Source organism: Petromyzon marinus, chromosome 38, assembly GCF_048934315.1.
Source record: "Petromyzon marinus isolate PM22_M1 ecotype Great Lakes invasive population chromosome 38, UKy_Petmar_22M1.pri1.0, whole genome shotgun sequence".
Classification (NCBI taxonomy): domain Eukaryota; kingdom Metazoa; phylum Chordata; class Hyperoartia; order Petromyzontiformes; family Petromyzontidae; genus Petromyzon; species Petromyzon marinus.
In genome coordinates this window covers 4,529,051-4,556,310 of record NC_133704.1, presented here as the reverse complement: position 1 = coordinate 4,556,310, position 27,260 = coordinate 4,529,051, and the positions used below count along the sequence as shown (strand labels likewise).

Here is a 27,260-nt window from a genome sequence, read left to right as displayed (position 1 = left end):
GAGTGTGGGCAGCGGTGTGAGTGGGGAGTGTGGTGAGTGGGGAGTGTGGGGAGTGTGGTGGAGTGGTGAGTGGGGAGTGTGGGCAGCGGTGTGAGTGGGGAGTGTGGTGAGTGGGGAGTGTGGTGAGTGGGGAGTGTGGGGAGTGTGGTGAGTGGTGAGTGTGGTGAGTGGGGAGTGTGGTGAGTGGGAGTGTGGGGAGTGTGGTGAGCTGGTGAGTGGGGAGTGTGGGGAGTGTGGTGAGTGGGGAGTGTGGTGAGTGTGGTGAGTGGGGAGTGTGGTGAGTGGGGGAGTGTGGGGAGTGTGGTGAGTGGTGAGTGTGGTGAGTGGGGAGTGTGGTGAGTGGTGAGTGGGGAGTGTGGTGAGTGGGGAGTGTGGTGAGTGGGGAGTGTGTGGGAGTGGGGAGTGTGGGTGAGTGTGGTGAGTGGGGAGTGTGGTGAGTGGGGAGTGTGGTGAGTGGGGAGTGTGGGCAGCGGTGTGAGTGGGGAGTGTGGTGAGTGGTGAGTGTGGGTGAGTGGGGAGGTGTGGGGAGTGTGGTGAGTGTGGTGAGTGGGGAGTGTGGTGAGTGGGGAGTGTGGTGAGTGTGGTGAGTGGTGAGTGGGGAGTGTGGTGAGTGGGGAGTGTGGTGGTGCGGGAGTGTGGTGAGTGGGGAGTGTGGGGAGTGTGGTGAGTGGGGAGTGTGGGGAGTGTGGTGAGTGGGGAGTGGGTGAGTGGGGGAGTGTGGTGAGTGGGGAGTGTGGTGAGTGGGGAGTGTGGTGAGTGTGGTGAGTGGTGAGTGTGGTGAGTGGGGAGTGTGGTGAGTGGGGAGTGTGGTGAGTGGGGAGTGTGGGGAGTGTGGTGAGTGGTGAGTGGGGAGTGTGGGGAGTGTGGTGAGTGTGGTGAGGGGAGTGTGGTGAGTGGGGAGTGTGGGGAGTGTGGTGAGTGGTGAGTGTGTGAGTGGGGAGTGTGGTGAGTGGGGAGTGGTGGTGAGTGGGGAGTGTGGGGAGTGTGGTGAGTGGGGAGTGTGGTGAGTGTGGGTGAGTGGGGAGTGTGGTGAGTGGGGAGTGTGGGGGAGTGTGGTGAGTGGTGAGTGTTGTGAGTGGGGAGTGTGGTGAGTGGTGAGTGTGGTGAGTGGGGAGTGTGGGGAGTGTGGTGAGTGGGGAGTGTGGTGAGTGGGGAGTGTGGTGAGTGGGGAGTGTGGTGAGTGGGGAGTGTGGTGAGTGGGGAGTGTGGGCAGCGGTGTGAGTGGGGAGTGTGGTGAGTGGGGAGTGTGGGGAGTGTGGTGAGTGGTGAGTGGGGAGTGTGGGCAGCGGTGTGAGTGGGGAGTGTGGTGAGTGGGGAGTGTGGTGAGTGGGGAGTGTGGGGAGTGTGGTGAGTGGTGAGTGTGGTGAGTGGGGAGTGTGGTGAGTGGGGAGTGTGGGGAGTGTGGTGAGTGGTGAGTGGGGAGTGTGGGGAGTGTGGTGAGTGGGGAGTGTGGTGAGTGTGGTGAGTGGGGAGTGTGGTGAGTGGGGAGTGTGGGGAGTGTGGTGAGTGGTGAGTGTGGTGAGTGGGGAGTGTGGTGAGTGGTGAGTGGGGAGTGTGGTGAGTGGGGAGTGTGGTGAGTGGGGAGCTGTGGTGAGTGGGGAGTGTGGTGAGTGTGGTGAGTGGGGAGTGTGGTGAGTGGGGAGTGTGGTGAGTGGGGAGTGTGGGCAGCGGTGTGAGTGGGGAGTGTGGTGAGTGGTGAGTGTGGTGAGTGGGGAGTGTGGGGAGTGTGGTGAGTGTGGTGAGTGGGGAGTGTGGTGAGTGGGGAGTGTGGTGAGTGTGGTGAGTGGTGAGTGGGGAGTGTGGTGAGTGGGGAGTGTGGTGAGTGGGGAGTGTGGTGAGTGGGGAGTGTGGGGAGGTGGTGAGTGGGGAGTGTGGGGAGTGTGGTGAGTGGGGAGTGTGGTGAGTGGGGAGTGTGGTGAGTGGGGAGTGTGGGGAGTGTGGTGAATGGGAGTGTGGGTGAGTGGGGAGTGTGGTGAGTGGGGAGTTTGGTGAGTGGGCAGCGGTGTGAGTGGGGAGTGTGGTGAGTGTGGAATGTGGTGAGTGGGGAGTGTGGTGAGTGTGGAGTGTGGTGAGTGGGGAGTGTGGTGAGTGGGGAGTGTGGTGAGTGGGGAGTGTGGGCAGCGGTGTGAGTGGGGAGGTGTGGTGAGTGGTGAGTGTGGTGAGTGTGGTGAGTGGGGAGTGTGGTGAGTGTGGGCAGCGGTGAGTGGGGAGTGTGGGGAGTGTGGTGAGTGGGGTGAGTGGGGAGTGGGAGTGTGGTGAGTGTGGTGAGTGGGGAGCTGTTCGTGTCGCGGTAATCCGCGCTACGCTGCGCTACGAACCTGGCGACCCGAGTTCGATTCCCGCCGCTCACGGCCGACACCGCTGACCTGAACCGGTACCTGGGCCTCCTCCCCTAGGTCGACTCAGCCTCAAATGAGTAGCCGGTCTGGTCTGTAAAAACATCGCCCCTCCCCTTCCGTGTGCCGTGCCGGCCTTAATAGGTGCTCGCAAATAGCACTTTGCCCCAACAGTCTGCTAAGGCTATACGGGGAGATCTTTGTCTTTGTAGCAGTGTCTGGCGAGCGGTTAGAGCTCTTTAGCTGCGAACCCGGCTACCCGAGTTCGATTCCCGCTCACGGCCACCAAACACCGAGTGACAATGATCCGTACAGGTCGACTCAGCCTCAAATGAGTCCCTGGTGTCGCGTGTGTAAACATCGCCATTGGGGAGACAAAGGCGGCCGGGAGTGGTTGCTGGCCACCCACCCCCTCAATGTCCCGTGTGGCCTTAATAGGTGCTCGCGAACAGCACTTGCTCCAGGTGACACAATGAGTGTGTGTGTGTGCTGACCACAATGTCACGACCCCTGACACTGCTGGATTATCCTCGCAGCAAAAGTAGCTAAGCAAGTAGAAGCTACGCATGTCGCTGCTAAACAAGTCGCTGCTACACAAGTCGCTGCTACACAGGTAGCTGCTACACAAGTAGCTGCTACACATTTACCGCGACTACATATGTAGTAGCTACGGAAGTAGCTACGGGCCCCGCACTTTCAAGGGCCCCGCGCTAAATGCTTTCAAGCTGTCAATTCCGGTTCAGTGATTCTGCACTTGCTCTATTACTATAGTACTATACCGCCTGCAACTTTTTTTACGAACGACTGGGTGTTTAAGGTTAGCGATTTATCGTATTATCTGGCTGTGTAGCAAATGAAAAAATTCAATTACTTTACTATGCAAGTAAAAAATGTGTGTTTTAATATTAATGTATGTTTTTTTTTAATTTAGGGCCCCTTTATAACATACATACCATACAGGCTCCACACTCGCTTTATCCGGCACTGACCCGCGGCCACTGGCAGCTGAAATTGGCACGCTCCATATCCTCACATTAATAGACACACTTACACACAGAGATAAAGATCCCCCGTGTAGCCCCTGCAGACTGTTGGGGCAAGCGCTGTTCGCGAGCACCTATGAAGGCCGACACGGCGCACGATGGGGAAGGGTGGCCAACACCACGCCCGGCCGCCTTTGTCTCCCCGAGCGGCGATGTTTACACACTGCACCAGGCGCTCATTTGAGGCTGAGTCGACCTAGGGGAGGCACAAGGTCGCGCAGCGCGCTAACCGCTACCCCCCCCCCACACAAAAAGACAAAGACCCCCGTATAGCCTTAGCAATCTGTAGGAGAAAGTGCTGTTAGCGGGCAGCACCTATGAAGGCCGGTAGGGCACACGAGGGGGTGGGTGACCAGCACCACACCCGGACACACACGCACACAATCACACGAACACAGATTAATGCACACGGTAATACTGATGCACAGTCACACCGCTAACGCTCACACGAACACACAGAGTGACAGACGCAATTACTCTAACCCAGTGATACACAGCCAGCCACCCACTAACACTCACACGAATATCGTGAAACAGTCACACGCTAACACCGACACTATAACACGGTGACACACAGTCACACACTCACCCACTAACACGCAGTGGCACACATGGTCACACACGAACACAGTGACGCACACACACACGGTGTGTGCGTCACGGTGTGTCGCTCACGGTGACATACACACGTGTCCCCGCTTGCTTCTGCTATGCGCCCTATGACACACTTCACAAAGGGCACTCACACACTGCCACACACACACGCGGGCACACACAGAACCACATGTATTCATCACGCTTGTTCTGGGTACAAACCAGCACGGACGAACAAACAGGCAAGATGTATGGACAACAGATAGATAAACAGACGTATATACAGGCAGGATAGACACACGGAGGGACAGACACAAACACATATAGAGCGTATGGGAGGACAGGTATAATGACAGACAAGACGCCTCGAGAGAGAGAGAGATACAGAAATACAGACGGATGGACGGAGAGGAAGACAAACACATGGATGCATCGACAAAGAGAGAGAGACAGATGACTACAAGGATACACAGCCAGATATACGGACAGACAGACGAATGACATAACCACAGATGGATAGGCAGACACGTAGACAGACCAGACTGATGGAGAGACTGGGAGTGTGCTTTACACACTATCAATGCGTCACTGCAGAGGAAGCAGCATTTCACTGAGATGCACGGAGATTCCCAGGTGGATCAGGAATCGTCCACACATCAGGGACGTCATCGCGACCGCGTGCGTGATAGCGGGCTTGCGGCAGAACGCGCCACGGTTGTAAGGGATGATGGGAAAAGAATTGACGCGTGGCGTGGCGGGGTTACATAGCTCACGATGGCTTTTAGCGCTGTTTTATTTGAAATAATTATTTAACTATTTGTAATATCTCCCAAGTGTTGGGCCATCCCTTAAATCAGTGGTTCTTAACCTTTACTGCAGCCTGCAACCCTTTGGTTCTCAATCGTAAATTTTTTAATATATTTTATATATGTATAATGTTAATAAATGCGTAGGTTTGATGGGAAACAAAAGTAGTTGTAATTTACGTGTCCGTGCTTCATTTGCGTTTTCGATGATTTACGTTCTAAAAACAAAAAAATCCGCCCATGTCTCGCAGCCCCGGGCGGTGTGCGCACCCCAGGTAAAGAACCACTGCCTTGGATCGATGTGTCTCGCTCTCCTCTTGGACGAGAGTCGCCATCCGATAACAGCTTCGCTCGCATTGGAAGACCTCGCGCGAGAGTTACGGAATCATGCAGAGGGTGGCCGCAGGCTGGGGCCAGGCTGCCCCTTAACCTCGCGGTGGCAGCCGGCACACTTAGGACTCGTCAGGGAGCGCCGTGATGAGATTCTAGAATCAGATATACCGGTACACGTGCCAACGTTGGGCCAATGTTGACCCAACATTCCAAGTTTACTAAGATGCTACTGCTGTTCAAGTACGGTACTGACAACCGAGGAAGATAGTTGGATGCCCCCTCTCTCGTTTGTAACCCTTCTTATAGTTTTTGTTCAAATATATTTCAACATCGGACGGACAAAGCTAATGCATGAACACGCTTTCAACCTTATTTGGATTTTTTTTTATTGCTACGTGTGAAATAAAAACAGCAGCAGCCACCCTCACTCACACAACCACGCGTCCCACCACGTGGTGGGAGCGCCCGAGTGAGGCCATGGAAAATGAGTGCCAGGTTACAATTCCGTGGCGACCTTCCTCTGTGAGTCGCGTGCGTGGTGCGTTGTGTGGAAATCTCCAAAGTGAAACAGCATGGCATAGGGACGCGTATGGTATTCATAAAGCGATATTTTATTTTTTTCCGCTGGCTTAGCCCCAGGAAAGCATTCACTGTGTCTCACGACTCGTTTTTGGCGCTGTATTGTCCACATCAGGAGGGTCCTGCCAAGTTGCCACGGTAGGGGTGGCGATGATGTTGCTACGCGCTGGTATATTTCAATTGAGTAATTTGCCAGGTACACACCTGTTTAGCATTGGCATTATGTTTGGCCAACAACCCCCTCCTCCTACGTTACATTGTACAGTGGTTGGGGTTTTTTTTATATTCAGCTATGGGAGGAAACCGGAGAATCCGGAAGGAAACCCCATGCAGTACTGGTGGAGAAACATAACACAACTAAGGTGTCAGCAGCTCTCCTGCTGTGCTTGTCTCACCTGATGACGGTTGCTTGCGTTGCGATCGAAACGCCGTGATCTATTAATTTTCTATCGACGTGACTTTACCGAAAGAACCAAAGAGTATGTCAAAACTAAACGCAGAAAGCGGTGCCCCCTGCTCGGGAATGGAACCCAGGCGGTTGTTACCCTGAGGCCCGTCGAGAGATGACACCTTGACCACTGCGCCGTCACCCTCCAGCTGATGTCCACTCGTGTACACAACCCTCGACTCGCGCCGCTCCTGTGCCAGAGTTCAAGGTGCAAGCGGACACCACCACCACCACCACCATCGCTACCACGTGCGTGTGGGAGTGGGATAACATCGGGGACAGTTGTGTGTGTGTGGGCGGGGGGGCGTTGATTAATGCCCTCCCCCCTTCTCTCCCTCGCCCCCCATCACCCCGACCCCTCCGCACCACATCCACACCGCCTCAACGTCGTGCTGCAGTTTAGGAGCTGCGCTATTTACGTCGTGATTTGTCGCGCGTGCGTGCGCCAGCAGACGAGCGAACCCCCGGCTCAGCCCACCGCACGATCTCGCGGGTCCATCGCGCGCGAGCACGTCGTTGCGTGAAAAGTTGCCGATTAACGGGGGGCAGGGGGGCAGGGGGGGGGGATGTCTCCTTGTGAGTGGAATGTTTCGCACTTGCGTCCTTTCGAAACGAACCAAGACAAAATAGCGTAGGAACGCACGCGATGCGATACCAAACCGAGCCTCCGCTTGGCGCGGTTTGGCTACGTACGGTGCAAAAGTTCAAACACGCACACCGCCGTGCACACTGAACACCCCAGCGCCACGTGGGGGAGTGGTGGTGCTGTGGTTAGGGCACTCGACAATTAAACCAGCCCGCCTGAGTTAGATGCTCGGCCACGGCTCGCATCGCGGCGAGAGTTATCTGAACCGTTTCTGGCTCTCCTCGAGATCGATTCAGCCTTAAATGAGGACCCCCCCCCCCCCCCAGCGTAGAACATAAACGTTGGAGAGACAAAGGCGGCCGGGCATGGTGCTGTGTTCACCTTAGTACCGTATGTGTCCATCATAGAGGTTTTTAGGGTTAGATCGCGTAAATATATAAATGTGTCGTTAAAACCCGCCACCACCCGACACAGCCAACTAGTAAGGGTTGTCACGTAAACAGAACGTGGCCAATTCGTCACTAGTACGGCACACCGGCGTGTGTTGGAGAGCCAAGCCACGACATTTACAGAGTACGACGTTTCACCAGTAATTACAACTAGCTTCATCAGGCGACAGCCAGATTTGTGGAGAGAATGGGGAGGGGGGGAGGAGGGGGAGGGGGGGTGGAGGAGGGATGAATGAGGGGGGGTAGAGAATGGGGAGGGGGGGTGGAGGAGGGGGAGGGGGTGGAGGAGGAGGGGGTGGAGGAGGGGGGTAGAGAATGGGGAGGGGGTGGAGGAGGGGGATGGGGGTCGAGGAGGGGGTGGAGGAGGAGGGAGGTGGAGGAGGAGGGTGGAGGAGGAGGGGGGTGGAGGCGGGGGGTGGATGAGGGGCGGTGGTGGAGGCGGGGGGGGTAGAGAATGGGGAGGGAGGTGGAGGAGGGGGGTGGTGGAGGCGGGGGGGGTGGAGGAGGAGGGGGGTAGAGAATGGGGAGGGAGGTGGAGGAGGGGGGTGGAGGAGGAGGGGTGGTGGAGGCGGGGGGGTGGAGGAGGAGGGGGGGGTGGAGGAGGGTGGTAGAGAATGGGGAGGGAGGTGGAGAAGGGGGTGGAGGAGGAGGGGGGTGGAGGAGGGAGGTGGAGGAGGGGGTGGAGGAGGAGGGAGTGGATGTCGCCGCGAGGGGAAGTTCACCGCCCTGACGCTAGGGGGAGACGGAGTGACGTTGCGCGCGGAGTTGTCAACCCTTCAGAGTCGGACGTCTCTGTCAATTTCACACTTAACTTCTAATTTAGCAATCTTTAGATAACGTAACTCACCCAGGCTATGCGTTAACTGTGTGTTAGCCGACTCTCTGTGTTGCATTGCATTACATCTCCAAAAAATTGCTAAGTTTGTGTTCTCAAACTGCCTATTTCTCTCTCTAAAATTGACCAGTTTCTCATTGGTCCATTCGCTCTTTCTTACCCCCGGCCACCGCGGGGTGGATTTCCCCACAACTCTCTCATTGACATGCTAATTTCTCTGCTCCAGCAGCTGCCCCAGCAGACTCACCTCTCTCTCTGCCCCCCACCCCCTCTCTCTATTTAAGGCCTCGACAGAGAGGCGTTGGGTCTCTGTGTGTCTATGTTGTGTGTGTCTCTCTCTGCTTGTGTCTCTCTGTGTGTCTCTCTCTGCTTATGTCTGTCTGTGTGTCTCCGTGTCTGTGTTTTGTCTCTCTCTCAAATTTAGCAATCTTTGGAAGAACGTTAATCAACCAGGTAGGTTGTTGACTGTTGTGTTAGCCGACTCTCTGTGTTGTATTGCATAATATTTCTAAGTTTACTAGGTTTATTTTCCACCTGATGACGATTGCTTGTGTTGCAATCGAAACGTCGTATTCTATTATTTCATTAATTTTCTTTCTACGTGACTTTACCGAAAGAACCAAACAGTCTCGTATTATTATTAATATTATGATGATATTCTTAACAATAACGTAACCAGAGGAGGCACGCTGAGTCGTGTGACCCTTTTTCAGGAGGTTCCTGCCGCTACAATGGGTTTTATTTTTATTTTAAGGTATCAGTCAATTCACGATGAGCGTGTTTACTGTACAGAGTGGTGGTCGAGATGTCTTGTGACCACCCCCCCCCCCCCCCATTTAATTCAGTAAAACTCAATTTTTTAAAGTAAAGTTTATGTCAAATGAATATACTAAGGGGGGGGGATGTTAGGGGTCGATAAATTGGGGGGGGGGTCACAAGACATCTGGACCACCACTCTTGGAAAGGAAACCGGAGCACCCGGCAAAAACAAAACAAAACAAAACCCTCGTGCACGAAGTGGCAGCGCTCCGTGCCCCGTACAGATGGAAACAGATGGCGATTCGTTCCACTCGCTCTACCGCCTTCTCCCGGCGAGCCGTGGTACGGCGCCTTCCTCGACGCCCGCGGGAAGGGAGTTCCACGACATTCACGCTGTGATCCACCAACCCACGGTGCAGGGTTACAGGCCACGTGCGGAACCCCCACCGCTCGGAGATCGACTCCACGCAACATCACAGCATAATCTTTGCATTTGTGTGTTGTGGGGTGGTGGGGGAGGGGGGAGTGATGTGTGGGCTGGGTGGTGGGTGGGTGGAGGTTTCGGTGGTTGGCATTGTAGCTGCGCATTGAATAATGATGGGGGGGGGGCTGGTGGAGTGAGAGGGGGGGGGCGTTTTAGCGGAGTTTGACTTCTATATTTGGGGGGGGGGAGGCGCATGCGTTCACTTTGTCCCTCACATTCGGAATCGCGTGTGCATGTCATTTATTTTTAATATTCATTGCGAACTACCAAAAATGTCTTAATACGGGCCTTCAGTTTAGGGAGGGGGGGGGGCATTGAACCCCGTGGGGGTGATTTGGAAAGCTGTATCGTTGGGGGGGGGGGGGTGACCCCTCCCCTCCTCACCCCACCTGGGACCCCCGCGCCTCGTGCCCGGCTCAGGCACCACCACAACCCCCCCACACACCCACCAGCACCAACAGCCATTGGCTCCCACGGCAGTGACATTCGCGATCACGTGAGCCAAGGTTTGGCCGTCCCCCGTTCTCCACGATCCCGACCCAAACCCCCCTCCCATCGTCACCCCCTCCCTTCCCTTCCACCCCCAAACACTGCCTCCTCCACTGCATCAAACGCGGTTTCCGTGTTTCTCTCACCGTGGCTACTGACACCCCCCCACTCCTTCTCTGCCTGTGTTCTACACTCTCTCTCTCTCAACCCCTCCTCTCTCTGCATCCCTCCCCTCTCTCCATCCACTCCCTCCATCCTTCCCTTCGCCCGCCACCTCCTCCTCCCCTCCCCCGCTCCATCTCTCCCCATCCATAATCTCCCCTCTCTCCGTCCCTCCCCTCTCCTCATTACCCCCCCTGCCCCCTCTCTCCATCACTCCCTCCCCCACTCCATCCCTCTTCCTCCTCCTCTCCCCATGCATCTCCCCCCCCCTCTCTCCATCCCGCATCCCAATCCTACGCCCCCTCCTCCACACATCCCTCGTCACAGTCACCACCCCCCACTCTCCTCCTCACTCCCTCCCTCGATTTCCTGCTCCACAGCGGTGCACAGATTGAGTGCGAGACACGGCGTGGGTGCGTGACTGTGGGAGCGTAGGCAGGCAAGGGCTTTTGCATCGGCAGCATCATCATCATCAGCAACAACATCGTCGTCATCATCATCAGCATCGTCTAAACCATCCACATCATCATCATAACAGCAGCACAATCAGTAGCATAATCAGCAGCAGCAACATCACAGCATAATCATGATCAGCAGCAGCATCGTGTTGTTACATCATCATCGTCATCATTTGTAGCTATATCATCATCACGTGGCAGGATCAGTAGCAGGATCACGATCATCATCACGTGGCATCAGCAGCAGCATTCGTCACGTAGCGATGCATCGACAACGCTCGATCCATTCGCTCACGACACGAGCGACAACACTCCAGGATTAAGAATCGATTATTTTAAACGACCTGTGTGGTAGGAGGAGAGAGGAGAGAGGAGGAGGGGGGAGGTTTGTCGCTGCAAGTTAAAACCCTGCAGCCACTGGAGGCGCTACAATGCAAACGCCATGCTCATTAAAAATAATCGGTGCTCAAGTCGAATCGCGACAAATCATCGAGGTGTGATTCGTTGCAGGTTGAATTCTCATCAGCATCATCATCACATCATTGTCATCATCAGCAGCGGCCGCAACGGCACATCGTAATCATCGGTAGCGGCAACAACAGCAGCAGCAGCAGCTCAACAGCGACATCATCGGCAGGGCACGACTCCATCGGCCCAGCATGGGTGCGGATTCAATGGAAGTGCCTTTGAACGCGACATCGCCTATTCTACCCTCCTACTCCCTCCTGCCAGAGAGCTGAGGGAGGGAGAGGAGGGAAGGGGGAGGGATAGGAGGGAGGGGGCGGGAGAGAAGACATTTCCTCCTTAAGCTTCATCACATCAGGTGAGGGCTGAGGAATTTGCCCATCTCTCACACGCGCGCACACATCTCACTCTCTCTCCCTCACACATCTCACTCTCCCTCTCTCTCTCACACACATCTCTCTCTCACACACATCTCACTCTCTCTCACACACACATCTCACTCTCTCTCCCTCTCTCTCTCTCACACATCTCACTCTCCCTCTCTCTCTCACACACATCTCTCTCACACACATCTCTCTCACACACATCTCTCTCTCACACACATCTCACTCTCTCTCCCTCACACATCTCACTCTCCCTCTCTCTCTCACACACATCTCTCTCACACACACATCTCACTCTCTCTCCCTCTCTCTCTCACATCTCTCTCTCACACACATCTCACTCTCTCTCCCTCTCTCGCTCTCACACACATCTCACTCTCGCTCTCTCACACACATCTCACTCTCTCTCACACATCTCACACACACATCTCACTCTCTCTCTCACACACATCTCACTCTCTCTCTCACACACATCTCACTCTCTCTCTCTCACACACATCTCACTCTCTCTCTCTCACACACATCTCACTCTCTCACACACATCTCACTCTCTCTCACACATCTCACACACACATCTCACTCTCTCTCTCACACACATCTCACTCTCTCTCCCTCTCTCTCACACACATCTCACTCTCTCTCACACACATCTCACTCTCTCCCTCTCTCTCTCTCACACACATCTCCCTCTCTCACACACATCTCCCTCTCTCACACACATCTCCCTCTCTCTCACACACATCTCCCTCGCTCTCACACACACATCTCACTCTCTCTCATCTCCTGGCTCGCCGCTCATTTCACGTCTCCCTTCTTCTCCTCCTCCTCTCTATCTCCACCCCTGCCCCCTACCACCCCTCTCTCTCTCGTGTCCTCCACTCATCTTCGTACAGACACATTCATTGGTGTCCGGGCAGCAGCAGCAACAAAATAATTCTGGCAAAATAAAAGGTAACAATAATAATTATTAAATAATGTGCGTGGCATACGATACGGTAATGCAATTCGTATTATTTGCATATCACCGGTGATTTAAACGTAGCAATCTCCGACCAATCTACGCCATTATTATACATTTAAATGTCATGGCATCTTCCCCCACCACCAACATTTTGTGTCTCTGTTAAATTATTTAATACAAGACGGCACGTGACTGCACACACACACAGACACACACAGAGACACGCGCACACGCGCAGAGGATGTGATGTGATGCGGTGTGGTATGTGGCAAGGCCACGCGCGCCATCACTACCACCACCAGCAAAATTGCATCCTTCACCTGTGTAGCCACGATCCGGTATGAAAAGCGCGTCGTCAGCATTGAGGGTTGATGGAATTCGTGTGTACACGCCGCCACCACCACCACACGCACGCGTGGTCCTCGTGAGAGCGAAATTGATTTTACAGGACTCTTTAGTTTGTTCATCTGCGCGTGATGTAGCGAGCAAAAAATAAACCCTCTGAGTCTCAAGACGCGTTTTCATGGGGGTGTTGGGGGGCCTGCCACGTTTTCCGCAGTGTTTCGGCATTGGGCGAAGTGGGAGGGGGGGATATGCTGCTGTGTGTCATCCAAATTGAGTCATTTGCAGGTTATTTTGCCGGCACTGGGATGTTTGGCCGATATCAATTACAATGGAATGATGTTCCTATGTGAGTGTGTGGATTAATGTTGGTGTATGTGATGGGTCTGTGTATGGATTAATGTATGTGTGTGTGTGATGGATCTGTGTGTGTGGATTAATGTAGGTGTGTTTGATGGGTCTGTGTGTGTGGTTTAATGTAGGTGTCTATGATGGGTCTGTGTGTGTGTGTGTGGATTAATGTATGTGTGTGATGTGTGTGTGTGGATTAATGTATGTGTGTGTGATGGGTCTGTGTGTGTGGATTAATGTATGTGTGTATGATGGGTCTGTGTGTGTGTGGATTACTGTAGGTGTGTATGATGGGTCTGTGTGTGTGTGGATTAATGTAGGGGTGTGTGATGGGTCGGTGTGTGGATTAATGTAGGGGTGTGTGATGGGTCGGTGTGTGGATTAATGTAGGTGTGTATGATGGGTCTGTGTGTGTGTGGATTAATGTATGTGTGTGTGATGGGTCTGTGTGTGGATTACTGTAGGTGTGTGTGATGGGTGTGTGTGGATTAATGTGTCTGTGTGTGTGGATTAATGTAGGTGTGTATGATGGGTCTGTGTGTGTGTGGATTAATGTAGGTGTCTATGATGGGTCTGTGTGTGTGTGGATTAATGTAGGGGTGTGTGTGATTGGTCTGTGTGTGTGTGGATTAATGTATGTGTGTATGATGGATCTGTGTGTGTGTGTGGATTACTGTGGGTGTGTGTGATGGGTCTGTGTGTGTGTGGATTAATGTAGGTGTGTATGATGGGTCTGTGTGTGTGTGGATTAATGTAGGTGTCTATGAAGGGACTGTGTGTGTGGATTAATGTAGGGGTGTGTGTGATGGGTCTGTGTGTGTGGATTAATGTATGTGTGTATGATGGATCTGTGTGTGTGTGTGTGGATTACTGTGGGTGTGTGTGATGGGTCTCTGTGTGTGTGGATTACTGTGGGTGTGTGTGATGGGTCTGTGTGTGTATTAATGTATGTGTGTATGATGGGTCTGTGTGTGGATTAATGTAGAGGTCTGTGATGGGTCTGTGTGTGTGTGGATTAATGTAGGTGTGTGTGTGATGGGTGTGTGTGTGTGGATTAATGTAGGTGTCTATGATGGGTCTGTGTGTGTGGATTAATGTAGGTGTCTATGATGGGTCTGTGTGTGTGTGGATTAATGTAGGTGTTTATGATGGGTCTGTGTGTGTGTGGATTAATGTAGGTGTGTGTGTGATGGGTCTGTGTGTGTGTGGATTAATGTAGGTGTCTATGATGGGTCTGTGTGTGTGTGGATTAATGTAGGTGTCTATGATGGGTCTGTGTGTGTGTGGATTAATGTGGGTGTGTGTGATGGGTCTGTGTGTGTGTGGATTAATGTAGGTGTGTATGATGGATCTGTGTGTGTGTGGATTAATGTAGGTGCGTATGATGGGTCTGTGTGTGTGTGGATTAATGTGGGTGTCTATGATGGGTCTGTGTGTGTGTGGATTAATATAGGTGTGTATGATGGGTCTGTGTGTGTGTGTGGATTAATGTAGGTGTGTATGATGGGTCTGTGTGTGTGTGGATTAATGTAGGTCTGTGTGTGATGGGTCTGTGTGTGTGTGGATTAATGTAGGTCTGTGTGTAATGGGTCTGTGTGTGTGTGGATTAATGTAGGTCTGTGTGTGATGGGTCTGTGTGTGTGTGGATTAATGTTGGTGTATGTGATGGGTCTGTGTGTGTGTGTGTGGATTAATGTAGGTGTCTATGATGGGTCTGTGTGTGTGTGGATTAATGTGGGTGTCTTTGATGGGTCTGTGTGTGTGTGGATTGATGTGGGTGGGTGTGATGGGTCTGTGTGTGTGTGGATTAATGTAGGTCTGTGTGTGATGGGTCTGTGTGTGTGTGGATTAATGTAGGTCTGTGTGTGATGGGTCTGTGTGTGTGTGGATTAATGTAGGTCTGTGTGTGATGGGTCTGTGTGTGTGTGGATTAATGTTGGTGTATGTGATGGGTCTGTGTATGGATTAATGTATGTGTGTGTGTGATGGATCTGTGTGTGTGGATTAATGTAGGTGTGTTTGATGGGTCTGTGTGTGTGGTTTAATGTAGGTGTCTATGATGGGTCTGTGTGTGTGTGTGGATTAATGTATGTGTGTGATGTGTGTGTGTGGATTAATGTATGTGTGTGTGATGGGTCTGTGTGTGTGGATTACTGTGGGTGTGTGTGATGGGTCTCTGTGTGTGTGGATTACTGTGGGTGTGTGTGATGGGTCTGTGTGTGTATTAATGTAGGTGCGTATGATGGGTCTGTGTGTGTGTGGATTAATGTGGGTGTCTATGATGGGTCTGTGTGTGTGTGGATTAATATAGGTGTGTATGATGGGTCTGTGTGTGTGTGTGTGTGGATTAATGTAGGTGTGTATGATGGGTCTGTGTGTGTGTGGATTAATGTAGGTCTGTGTGTGATGGGTCTGTGTGTGTGTGGATTAATGTAGGTCTGTGTGTAATGGGTCTGTGTGTGTGTGGATTAATGTAGGTCTGTGTGTGATGGGTCTGTGTGTGTGTGGATTAATGTTGGTGTATGTGATGGGTCTGTGTGTGTGTGTGTGGATTAATGTAGGTGTCTATGATGGGTCTGTGTGTGTGTGGATTAATGTGGGTGTCTTTGATGGGTCTGTGTGTGTGTGGATTGATGTGGGTGGGTGTGATGGGTCTGTGTGTGTGTGGATTAATGTAGGTCTGTGTGTGATGGGTCTGTGTGTGTGTGGATTAATGTAGGTCTGTGTGTGATGGGTCTGTGTGTGTGTGGATTAATGTAGGTCTGTGTGTGATGGGTCTGTGTGTGTGTGGATTAATGTTGGTGTATGTGATGGGTCTGTGTATGGATTAATGTATGTGTGTGTGTGATGGATCTGTGTGTGTGGATTAATGTAGGTGTGTTTGATGGGTCTGTGTGTGTGGTTTAATGTAGGTGTCTATGATGGGTCTGTGTGTGTGTGTGTGGATTAATGTATGTGTGTGATGTGTGTGTGTGGATTAATGTATGTGTGTGTGATGGGTCTGTGTGTGTGGATTACTGTGGGTGTGTGTGATGGGTCTCTGTGTGTGTGGATTACTGTGGGTGTGTGTGATGGGTCTGTGTGTGTATTAATGTATGTGTGTATGATGGGTCTGTGTGTGGATTAATGTAGAGGTCTGTGATGGGTCTGTGTGTGTGTGGATTAATGTAGGTGTGTGTGTGATGGGTGTGTGTGTGTGGATTAATGTAGGTGTCTATCTATGATGGGTCTGTGTGTGTGGATTAATGTAGGTGTCTATGATGGGTCTGTGTGTGTGTGGATTAATGTAGGTGTTTATGATGGGTCTGTGTGTGTGTGGATTAATGTAGGTGTGTGTGTGATGGGTCTGTGTGTGTGTGGATTAATGTAGGTGTCTATGATGGGTCTGTGTGTGTGTGGATTAATGTAGGTGTCTATGATGGGTCTGTGTGTGTGTGTGGATTAATGTGGGTGTGTGTGATGGGTCTGTGTGTGTGTGGATTAATGTAGGTGTGTATGATGAATCTGTGTGTGTGTGGATTAATGTAGGTGCGTATGATGGGTCTGTGTGTGTGTGGATTAATGTGGGTGTCTATGATGGGTCTGTGTGTGTGTGGATTAATATAGGTGTGTATGATGGGTCTGTGTGTGTGTGTGTGTGGATTAATGTAGGTGTGTATGATGGGTCTGTGTGTGTGTGGATTAATGTTGGTGTCTATGATGGGTCTGTGTGTGTGTGTGGATTAATGTAGGTGTCTATGATGGGTCTGTGTGTGTGTGGATTAATGTGGGTGTCTTTGATGGGTCTGTGTGTGTGTGGATTGATGTGGGTGGGTGTGATGGGTCTGTGTGTGTGTGGATTAATGTAGGTCTGTGTGTGATGGGTCTGTGTGTGTGTGGATTAATGTAGGTCTGTGTGTGATGGGTCTGTGTGTGTGTGGATTAATGTAGGTCTGTGTGTGATGGGTCTGTGTGTGTGTGGATTAATGTAGGGGTGTATGATGGATCTGTGTGTGTGTGAATTAATGTAGGTGTGTGTGATGGGTCTGTGTGTGTGGATTAATGTACGTGTGTGTGATGAGTCTGTGTGTGTGGATTAATGTAGGTGTGTATGATGAGTCTGTGTGTGTGTGTGGATTAATGTAGGTGTGTATGATGGGTCTGTGTGTGGATTAATGTAGGTGTGTGTCGATGCCTGTATAGATTTGTGAATGTGTGTATGTGCAGATGTACGTGTTTATCTGAACCTCTGTGTGTGCGTGTATGTGTGCAATTAATGTACGTTTATGGGTGTGTGTGTGTATGTTATGTTCAGGTTTGTGTATAGGTGCGTGCGTGTGTGCAAATATACGTGTGTGGACGGATGTGTATGTGTAAGGATATACGTATAATTCTAGGTGTGTGTATGTATTTGAGCGTGTCTGCAAATTTACGCGTGTGTATGGACCCGTGTGTGTGTATGGACCCGTGTGTGCATGTGTGGACCCGTGTGTGCATGTGTGGACACGTGTGTGCATGTGTGGACACGTGTGTGCATGTGTGGACACGTGTGTGCATGTATGGACACGTGTGTGCATGTATGGACACGTGTGCGTGTGCAAACGTACGCGCTTGTACTGCATGTATACATACCCACTAGGATTGTTAAACTGGCTTGTTATTATTGCCACTACCGATACGTAACCGGTTACCGCTTTGCCGCACGTGCGTATTAATGCCCTGGAGCAATAAAAACGACGATTCGACGCTTCGCGTTTTTACAGAGACACGAATGGCAGCAGCTGTGGCGAGCTACCCCACTCGAATGGCCATCCAGAGGTGTTCCAGATAGCTTCCACGTCCCGGCGTGGCAGTAGGAACGATGGCGGGATGGGAGGTTGCGGGGCGAGTTTCTTAAATCCCCTCGTCCCCACCGCTCCTCTCGCGCACCCAGCAGCTGTTCTCAATGAGGGTGCAACCGCGGTTGAGTTGATGGGCAGGTCGCGACTGATGGGGGTTAAAGTGTGGGTCCCATAAATAAAGGTTTCTGCGGGTCAGATCGCGTTAGTGTTAATGTGTCGTTAACCCGCCACCACCCGACGCGGCCGATTTAGTAAGGTCTGTCACGTAAACAAAACGTGCCAATTAGTTACGACATACACGTGTCAACCCACACGGTTTACCCCGTATTCTTGTACAGGGAAATTGAGTTTTCAGGTCCATACGGCGTACAGCCGTTTCAATACGGGCAACGACATTTTGTTTTGTCTAGTTGTTTGTGTTGTTTCTCCCTTGTGATTGGACTTTGTAGGATGAACGTTGAGATTTATAAGGGCACCACGGGGTGACCAATAAGGTCTAAATTGATCTGTGATAAGGTCGGGCACTGACAAGGGGTTGACTGGTGTGCTACGAGCTCAGCCCACCGTTGTGTTGGAGAGTAAATCCACAGCGTTTACAATTTAGGTACCGCGTGACGTTCCGCTGATAATTACATCCGGCAACATTGGTCGATTTTTGCCATAAATGGTGGGTTGTCCCGCCTCTTTGAAGGCATCCGGACTGCGTGGAAAAGTAGGCCTAACCACCCTCCTAGAGGGGGCCTCCAGAGCTCCCCCCCCCCTCCAGCAGAGGAGGTCTCTTCCGCCGCCCGTGGAGTGAGCGGGCAAAATTGCAGGGGGCTGCGGATCGGTGCGTTCATTGCAAAACAAAATGTTTCCACTGGAAGCAGTTGCCGACCGGTTCCTGACTTTTGGGACCGGTTTACGATCGGAGTTGGGGTTAAAATACTGCGCGTTTAAACGGCGTGATTCACGCATTCTGGCTTTGGTTGTCGCACACAAAGACCCCCCACCCCCGTATAGCCTGAACAGACTATTGGGGAAAGTGCCGTTAGCGAGCACCTATGAAGGCCGACACGGCACACGACGGTTTGGGTGGCCAACGCCACGCCCGGCCGTCTTTGTCTCCCTAGTGGCGATGTTTACACACCGCACCAGGTACTCATCTGAGGCTGAGTCGACTTAGGGGAGGCCCAGAACCGGTACAAATAATCATCACTGGTGTTAGCCGCGAGCGGGAATCGAACCCGGGTCGCCAAGTTTGTGGCGCAGCGCGCTAACCGCTCCCCCCATACATACACAGGTGAGTGGTGAGAGTCAGGTGAGTGCTTGGTGAGGCTACATTGTGAGTGTCTGATGAGGGCAAGTGAGTGTAAGGTGAGGGTCAGCTGAGTAATAATTAGGTATTGCTTGGTGAGTTTCTGGCGAGTAGTGGTTTGGTGATTGCCTGGTGAGTGTCTGGTGAGTGGTGAGTGTCTGGTGAGCGATGTCAGGTGAGATCAACTTGGTTGTCCTTCTCCCGCACCCCCGATTAGCACGGTTGGCTTTTGGGAGGTGAAAGAAGTCCAACATACACATTGCTACATACAGACGTACGTACAGACGAGTGGCGAGTACGGCATTAGACCTGGGTGAGTGTCACGTCACGTGGGTGATCCTGCACCCCCGTGCATGCGACGGTCTGTTGTGCCCGGTCGCGAAATCGAATCTGCCCAGTCTCTCGGCTAAGTTCTTCACACCACGGCAGGACGATCTCCACGAGGCCGCAAGCACCATCGTCTCTGACCCCTGACGATTATGACCACGTGCGGATAGTTGCGTTAATGAGCATGACCGGGTTTGTGATGATTCGACTCCGTTCCGCGCGGCCAAATGATGAAAATAACGAGGCCGCTCCCTGGCAAGGGCTGCAATTAAACAATTAAGTAATTGCGCGTGGCTAAGGACCTTAATGGAAATAACAAGAGCCTCTGTAAACACGGAGTGGCGGACATGAGAGGTTGATTTTAGGTCGTTGTCCGCCAAGTCTTTGGCTGTTTTTTGCCGTTTCATTTTGCATCATGCCTCTGGCGTTGAACTTCTCGCTTTAGACGACGGCCCGTGGAAGGAGATATCACAGAACCACGTCTGAGATCCCCCCCCGCCCCATCACTAGAGGAGCGCTGCAACCTCTCCACGCGCTCTGCTGCAGACAGAAACGTTCGCGTGGCGGTCAAGCCGATGTTATTGTTTTTGTTCTCGGCACCGCAATTCCTCCAAAGTAAAGCGTGAGCCCAAATGTGATGACGGCGAAGTGAAAACCCAATCTCGGTGTCGTCACGTCCGCACTGAAGAAACGGAGGTGGCCGGGGCGTGGTGCTGGCCGCCCACCCCCTTGAGCGCTGTGCCCGTCTTGGTGTAGGCGCTCACCAACAGCATTTGCCCCAACAGTCCGACGTGAGTTACACTGCGGATCTCCGTCTCTTAACACAGACCACTAACCTTGCCTGCATTGTGCCTCCTCCCTCCCTCGCTCCCTCCCTCCTCCCTGTCTCACCGTCATCCCCGGACAGGAATCAAACTGGACCCATGCTGCTCTGTGGCCATGGCACGGAGGACAACCCCTGGGTGAGTGAGGCACCGCCGGCACCGCCGCCACGTGGTTATTCGCGGTGCCGCCGCGCCGTCGTCGCTCTCCGACGGCGCGGCCTCCGGTCGGGCCGACGTCCCCGTCAGTCTTTGCTCCGCTTGCCGGCCAGCTTCTCCCGGAACTCGGAAAATGTCTAGGGACTCGGAGCGAAACGTCGGACGTCGCAGCCGTGTCCGCGCAGCCCGGTGGAGTGGCGCTTGGGGAGCGCGGGCGGTGCAGGTGCACGGGGGGCTCGGGGGCCCAGGCGCCGGTGCTACGAAGAGAGGGGCGGCAATTGGCGTGGGGATTGGGGGGGGGGAAGGGCGTTGGAGGAGGGGCATTTAACTCCCTGCACCAGGGACCATGCTGACCTCGGTGTTATGCCCCGAGGTTCAGTGTTCATCCCTGTGGCTCATGGAGCCAGACTAAGGCTCCCTTGGGGTTCAATGCGAATTCTTTTGGCTCAGAGCCAGACTAAGGCTCCCATAGGGTTCAGTCTAAATCACTGTGGCGCATAGAGCCAGGCTGAGGTTCCAATTTCGACCGAACCTGGAGATTTGTCTCGGTCGCCATACGCAGGCCTATCATCAGAACCGTGCAATGAAGTTCAGCACGCTGCCACCGCAACCTCGGGACTATTTATGCGTACCACACAAGATGCCAGTTCCCCGGACTGTGGGTTCAACGTGGTCAGAGCCATGAAGTACAGTAAAACCTTGGATTGCGAGCATAATTCGTTCCGGAAACGTGTTTGTAATCCAAAGCACTCGTATATCAAAGCACTGGTATATCAGTTGTGATCACGTGACGCTCGGTAGACAAAGCGTATTGCTACTCGTATTGCGAGACCCTCGCTCATTTATCAAATTAATATTTATTTACAATTTTTGCTCGTCTTGCAAAACACTCGCAGACCAAGTTACTCCCATTCCAAGGTTTTGCTGTAGCTTTATGTAGGTTGAACTTCTTTCGCACCGTACGTAGTCAACCACGCTAATCGTAGGTTGCGGGGGAAGGGCAACAAACTCGGCACAATTCTTTTTCAAGCTGGATTTAAAAGTGCATAGCTCCAGTGGCTTCCTCACATCGGAAGGAAGAGCGTTCCAGACGGACCGCAGCAGCGCATCGGAAAGCGCGCGACGCGGCGATCGTCTTTGTTTCGATGGCCAGCCAAAATGCCGCTGCCGCCGCCGCCACTGCAAGGATGACCGGAGTTTGCGTGTCGCGAAGCGTACGGTGTCCACGCCGCAAGAGACACCACGCGGGGAAGGCAGCAGCGGTAGCCAGCGTGCGTCGAGTTTGCGTGATAGGCGTGCATGGGATCTTGCAACGTGCGTGGGATCGTACAGTCTGTTTGGGATCGTACAGTCTACGTGAGATCATACAGTCTGTGTGGGATCGTACAGTCTGTGTGGGATCGTACAGTCTGTGTGGGATCGTACAGTCTGTGTGGGATCGTACAGTCTGTGTGGGATCGTACAGCCTACGTGGGATCGTACAGTCTGTGTGGGATCGTACAGCCTGCGTGGGATCGTACAGTCTGTGTGGGATCGTACGGTCTACGTGGGATCATACAGCCTACGTGGGATCGTACGGTGTGCGTGGGATCATACAGTCTGCGTGGGATCGTACAGTCTGCCTAGGATCGTGCGGTGTGCATGGGATCGTGCAACGGGCATGGGAAAATACAGTCTGTGTGGGATCGTACGGTCTACGTGGGATCGTACAGTCTGTGTGGGATCGTACGGTCTACGTGGGATCGTACAGTCTGCGTGGGATCGTACAGTCTGTGTGGGATCGTACGGTCTACGTGGGATCGTACAGTCTGTGTGGGATCGTACGGTCTGCGTGGGATCGTACAGTCTGTGTGGGATCGTACGGTCTACGTGGGATCGTACAGTCTGTGTGGGATCGTACGGTCTACGTGGGATCGTACAGTCTGCGTGGGATCGTACAGTCTGCGTGGGATCGTACAGTCTGTGTGGGATCGTACGGTCTACGTGGGATCGTACAGTCTGTGTGGGATCGTACGGTCTGCGTGGGATCGTACAGTCTGTGTGGGATCGTACAGTCTGCGTGGGATCGTACAGTCTGTGTGGGATCATACAGCCTGCGTGGGAGCGTACGGTCTGCGTGGGATCGTACAGTCTGTGTGGGATCGTACAGTCTGTGTGGGATCGTACGGTCTGCGTGGGATCGTACAGTCTGTGTGGGATCGTACGGTGCGCGTGGGATCGTATGGTCTGTGTGGGATCATACAGCCTGCGTGGGATCGTACAGTCTGTGTGGGATCGTACAGTCTGTGTGGGATCGTACAGTCTGTGTGGGATCGTACAGTCTGTGTGGGATCGTACAGTCTGTGTGGGATCGTACAGTCTGTGTGGGATCGTACAGTCTGTGTGGGATCGTACGGCCTGTGTGGGATCGTACATTCTGTGTGGGATCGTACGGTCTGTGTGGGATCGTACAGTCTGTGTGGGATCGTACGGTCTGTGTGGGATCGTACGGTGTGCGTGGGATCGTACAGTCTGTGTGGGATCATACAGCCTGCGTGGGATCGTACAGTCTGTGTGGGATCGTACGGTCTGCGTGGGATCGTACAGTCTGTGTGGGATCGTACGGTCTGTGTGGGATCGTACAGTCTGCATGGGATCGTGCAGTCTGTGTGGGATCGTACGATCTGTGTGGGATCGTACGGTCTGTGTGGGATCGTACGGTCTATGTGGGATCGTACGGTCTGTGTGGGATCGTACGGTCTGCGTGGGATCATACGGTCTGTGTGGGATCGTACGGTCTGCGTGGGATCATACAGTCTGTGTGGGATCGTATAGTCTGTGTGGGATCGTACAGTCTGTGTGGGATCGTGCAGCGTGCGGTGGCAGAGTACTGTGTTGTGGGGAGCGGTACTGTGCTGCGCTGCTAACCCGGCGACCCGATTTTCGATTCCCGCTCATAGTCAACACCAGTGACGATTATCTGAATCGGTCCTGGGCCTCTCCTAGGTCCACCAAGCCTCAAATAAGTACCCGGTGCGATGTGTAAACTTCGCCACTGGGAAGTCGAAGGCGGCCACCCAACGCCTCGTGTGCCGTGCCGCCCTTTCGTAGACGCTCACCAATGGCACTTGCCTCAACAGTCCGTTAAGGCTATGCGGGGGATCTTTGTCACTGTGTGTGATGGCCGTATGCTTTGCTGACCTTAATAGGTGGTCTAAATCTTGACTTGAAGCTTTCGTGACTGCAGGAATTCACATTCTTTGGGTCTTTCGGTAAAAGCCACGTAGATAGAAAAAATAATCACGACGTTTCGATCACCTGATGACGATTGCTTGCGTTGCGATCGAAACTTCGTGATATTTTTTATTATTTTTTTCTATCTACGTGGCTTTACCGAAAGACCCAAAGAATAGGTGGTCTAAACTTAACTAGGAAACTATATATTTTATTTTGCCGGGTACGGCCCACTGAACTCTGGAAGTGGCTCCTCATCGCATGGAGATTTATAGCGGTAGCCAAGCGCTCTGAACGTGTGGTGGTGATGTCGATGTTGATTCTAAACGTGGAGGGAACAACCGGAGGGCCCGGAGAAAAATCCACGTGACCACGGGGAGAGCGAGAGAGAGAGAGAGAGACGCGCAAACTCCAAAAATACAGCAGGCGTCACGGTCGGAAACCACGACCTCCTGCGTACCAGGCGAGGTCGTCAACATCTCGCCACCGCGGCGCCCGTCAAGCAGCTCTTGCCCCAATAATGTTAAAGGCTATATGGGGGATCTTTATCTTTGCCTTTGCGTGATGGTTGTATGAGAGATAGTGTGATGTGTATGTGTAAGCACGCAGCTGTGTGATCGGTGTGCGTGTGTGATTGAATGTGTAAGATTGTGTGATGCGAGTGTGCGCGTGTCTATATGTGTGTCAATGTGTTGGCACATATTTGTGAGCAAGCTGATGAGTGATGGGGGGTTTGTGATGTCTGTGTGTGTAAGTGATGTGCGTGTCCACTCGGCATCAAATGAATATCTGATGTGGTGTATAAACATCGCCACTGGGGAGACAAAAGCGGCCGGGCGTGGTGCTGGCCACCCACCCCCTCGTGTACCGTGCCGGCCTTCATAGGTGCTACTCGCTAACAGCACTTGTTCCTACAATCTGTTAAATGCTGTACGGGGGATCTATGTCTTTATGATTATATATCTGTGAATGTATGCGTGACGATATGCCAATGCGAGTGTGTGATGTCTATGTATGGATATGTATATGTGTGCGTGAGATGAGCAGTGTGTGTGTGTGATGAGATGCCAGTGTGTGTGTCTGCTCGCGATGAGATGCCTGTCCGTATGCGTGTGTGCGATGGGATGCCTGTCTGTATGCGTGTGTGTGTGTGTGTGATGAGACGTGTGAATGTGTGTGCATACTGGGTACCGAGGTTTGTGGGGGGGGGGGTCATGTGCCGGTCTCCTAGCAACCGTATCCATGACGTCACCGCGTGGAGAATCTTCTCTGGGTGCGTGTGGAGCAATCGGCACCTTATTTTAGTTTTTGCTCAATTATGCTGCTGCCCACCCCTCTCCACTCCATACCTTCTCTAGCCCCCCCCGCCCCCACAGGAAAAAACCCTTCCCCAATGTTCTGCACCCCATCGTTGGCTGGTCTTATTGTTGGTACATCTGTGTCCGGCGGCTCGGAAGAGTCCCGATGATGATGATGATGATCATCATCTCTATCGCAAGCTCATCCCACATTCATCTCTGCTTCTCACCCCCGCCAGCTACGGTCGTACTGAGCAGAACTGCGTGCCACACAGTGCGTCCGTGTGCGTGCGCGCGTGTGTGTGTGTGTGTGTGCGTACCATGTGGTGCTCCATGTGTCTGCGTGTCACGTGTATCGGTGTGCTTCCACGTGTGTGTTGTGTCTGTGTGTATCACTTGCGTCTGTGTGGGTCATGCGAGTCTGCGCGTGTCTTTGTGTATGTACGTCTGTGTGTATGTCACACCCGCGCGGAGCAGTAGTGCACGGTGGTTAGCGTACTGCACTACGAACCGGGCTACCCCAGTTCGATTCCTGCTCCGGGCCAACAACAGTGGATGATTATTTGAACTCAGCCCTGGGCCTTGGCTAGGTCGGCTCAGCCTTAAATTGATACCTGGTGCGGTGTGTAAAATATCAGCAGTGGGGAGACAAAGGCGGCTGGGCGCAGTTCTGGTCACCCACCCCCTCGTGTGCCCGTGCCGGCCATCATAGCTGCTCGCAAACGGCACTTGCCCAAAAATGTTGTTAATGCTATAGGGGTCTATTTTGTCTTTGTATTTACGATAGTATCATCATGATTGTCATCATGATCAACATTAACTGCGTCATTGGCTCTGCTGCTGCTGCTGCTTATATTGTCAATATAATCAGCAGCAGCAGGATTATTACGATTTTTTTATAATCATCATCAGCTGGGTCTTCGTCTTTGCATTGTCTCCTGTCCAACCTGTACAGTCTTTTCTCAATATCCTGCACAGAACACCGCTTCTGGTCTTGGCATTTTCCAAATCTCGAGGAGTGCGTTGTGGTGCTGCAGGGCACCTCGGGAGATGTGATCCATGGTTTGCTTTTGGGTAAAGAAAAAAAGTCATTATTTTTATTGGGGTGGAGCGGTGACGCAGTGGGTCGAGCGCTCGTGTGCCACCGTTTAGCTCGGGGCGAAGTGCCGGCACCCCTGAAGCACCTGGGTTCAAATTCAGGTTTCGGCCGCAGCCCCGTGATTTGAAGCGGGTTCTCAAGAGTGCCCAGTCACCGAATAACCGCACGGAAATACAATCGCCACGTTACCTTTGGCTCTGCACTTAATTTCAGCTTTAAGGATGAACTTATCGGTTGGACTTGTCACCGCATGAACATTACTCTCGGTAGCAGAGTGGGTGGGGAGAGTGTTGCTGCTCCCACCCCCCCCCCCATACTGTGTGCGGGACAGAGTGTCCCTTAAAGGAGGGACCTCAGCGGAAGCTTTCTGGTGTTCGCTTACGAGTGCCATTCGGACTCTCCGTCTTCCACGAGATGATGCCGACAGCACAATCTGGGGATCATATTTTCGGGGGAAAAACTAAAAACTAAAAAACAACGGCAGCGACCATAACATAGAGAGAATGGCCCCCTGCCATGGGAATGTGGAATTTCCACCGGCGGTTTAGGGCCGTCAATAAAGATGGGAAGAGGGGGAGTCCACCCCGAGCGGGGGTTGTGACTCTCGTGCGCTGCGCGTGGTGTGGAAGGTGTCGCTGCGTGTGTCGAGACTCTCCTCCTCCTTCTGCTGCCATCGCCCTTCTCTAAAAAACGAGATGCACGAGGCGAGACAGCCTCGTAATTGCATCGCGGCGTTTAAACCGCGCGTGATTTCTTGACACAATAGGGGCGGCGTTTATATTTTTCCCCTTATTCTAAACGTACGGACATCTCGCAGCGTAGCGCCGGCTTCGGAGAATCTCGCCGATGCAAAAAAAATATAAACCAAACGTCGAACCACGGACGTTCCGTTATTTTCTTCAAGCCATTCTGACTCTGCTGATGAGGCACCGCATGCCAAAACCCTGTCCAGAGTTTGCACGTGTTAAACCAATGCTACTAAAGAAAGACGTTTTAATTCCAGAAGGAAGGCCATGTGGCTGATGGGATGTGTAAAAAAAACACTCGTTTGTTTTGAATGTAGAGAGACAAATGTGGGAAGGGGGAGGCGTCGTCTGCTTTCTTACTTGATTTATGGTCATTTGTGGACTTAATGCGGCGACCACATCTTGCTGCTCATCAGCATTCTGCCGCTCTTCCCAGAACTCCTTCATCCTTCTCCTCCCGTCTCTCGCCTCCCCTCTTTGATGTCTCATCCCGAACTTACGACATCTCGCCTCCTTCCCCCCCCCATCCCTTTTCATCTTCCTCCTCCTAAGTCAGCGCCCTCTTTCTTGATCTGTGATCCTCATCTTCAGCCTTCTAATACCCCCACGTGCAGGCA

The 27,260-nt window shown here is 52.7% G+C and overlaps 1 protein-coding gene across 3 annotated transcripts in view; it reads left to right on the top strand.

The window, feature by feature from the left end:
- The first annotated feature begins 9,866 nt into the window (after window positions 1–9,866).
- The window catches only part of LOC116950061 (F-box/LRR-repeat protein 19-like), a 94,098-nt gene continuing 76,704 nt past the window's right edge, over window positions 9,867–27,260 (top strand). The window contains exons 1-2 of one of the 3 annotated variants that reach the window (XM_032967475.2): window positions 9,867–11,184; window positions 20,215–20,269. The gene's annotated coding sequence lies outside the window, so the exon portion shown is untranslated. Of the gene's footprint in view, window positions 11,185–11,218; window positions 12,161–20,214; window positions 20,270–27,260 lie in introns of those variants that run through there. The other 2 variants (XM_032967476.2, XM_076072569.1) reach the window with 2 other exon arrangements.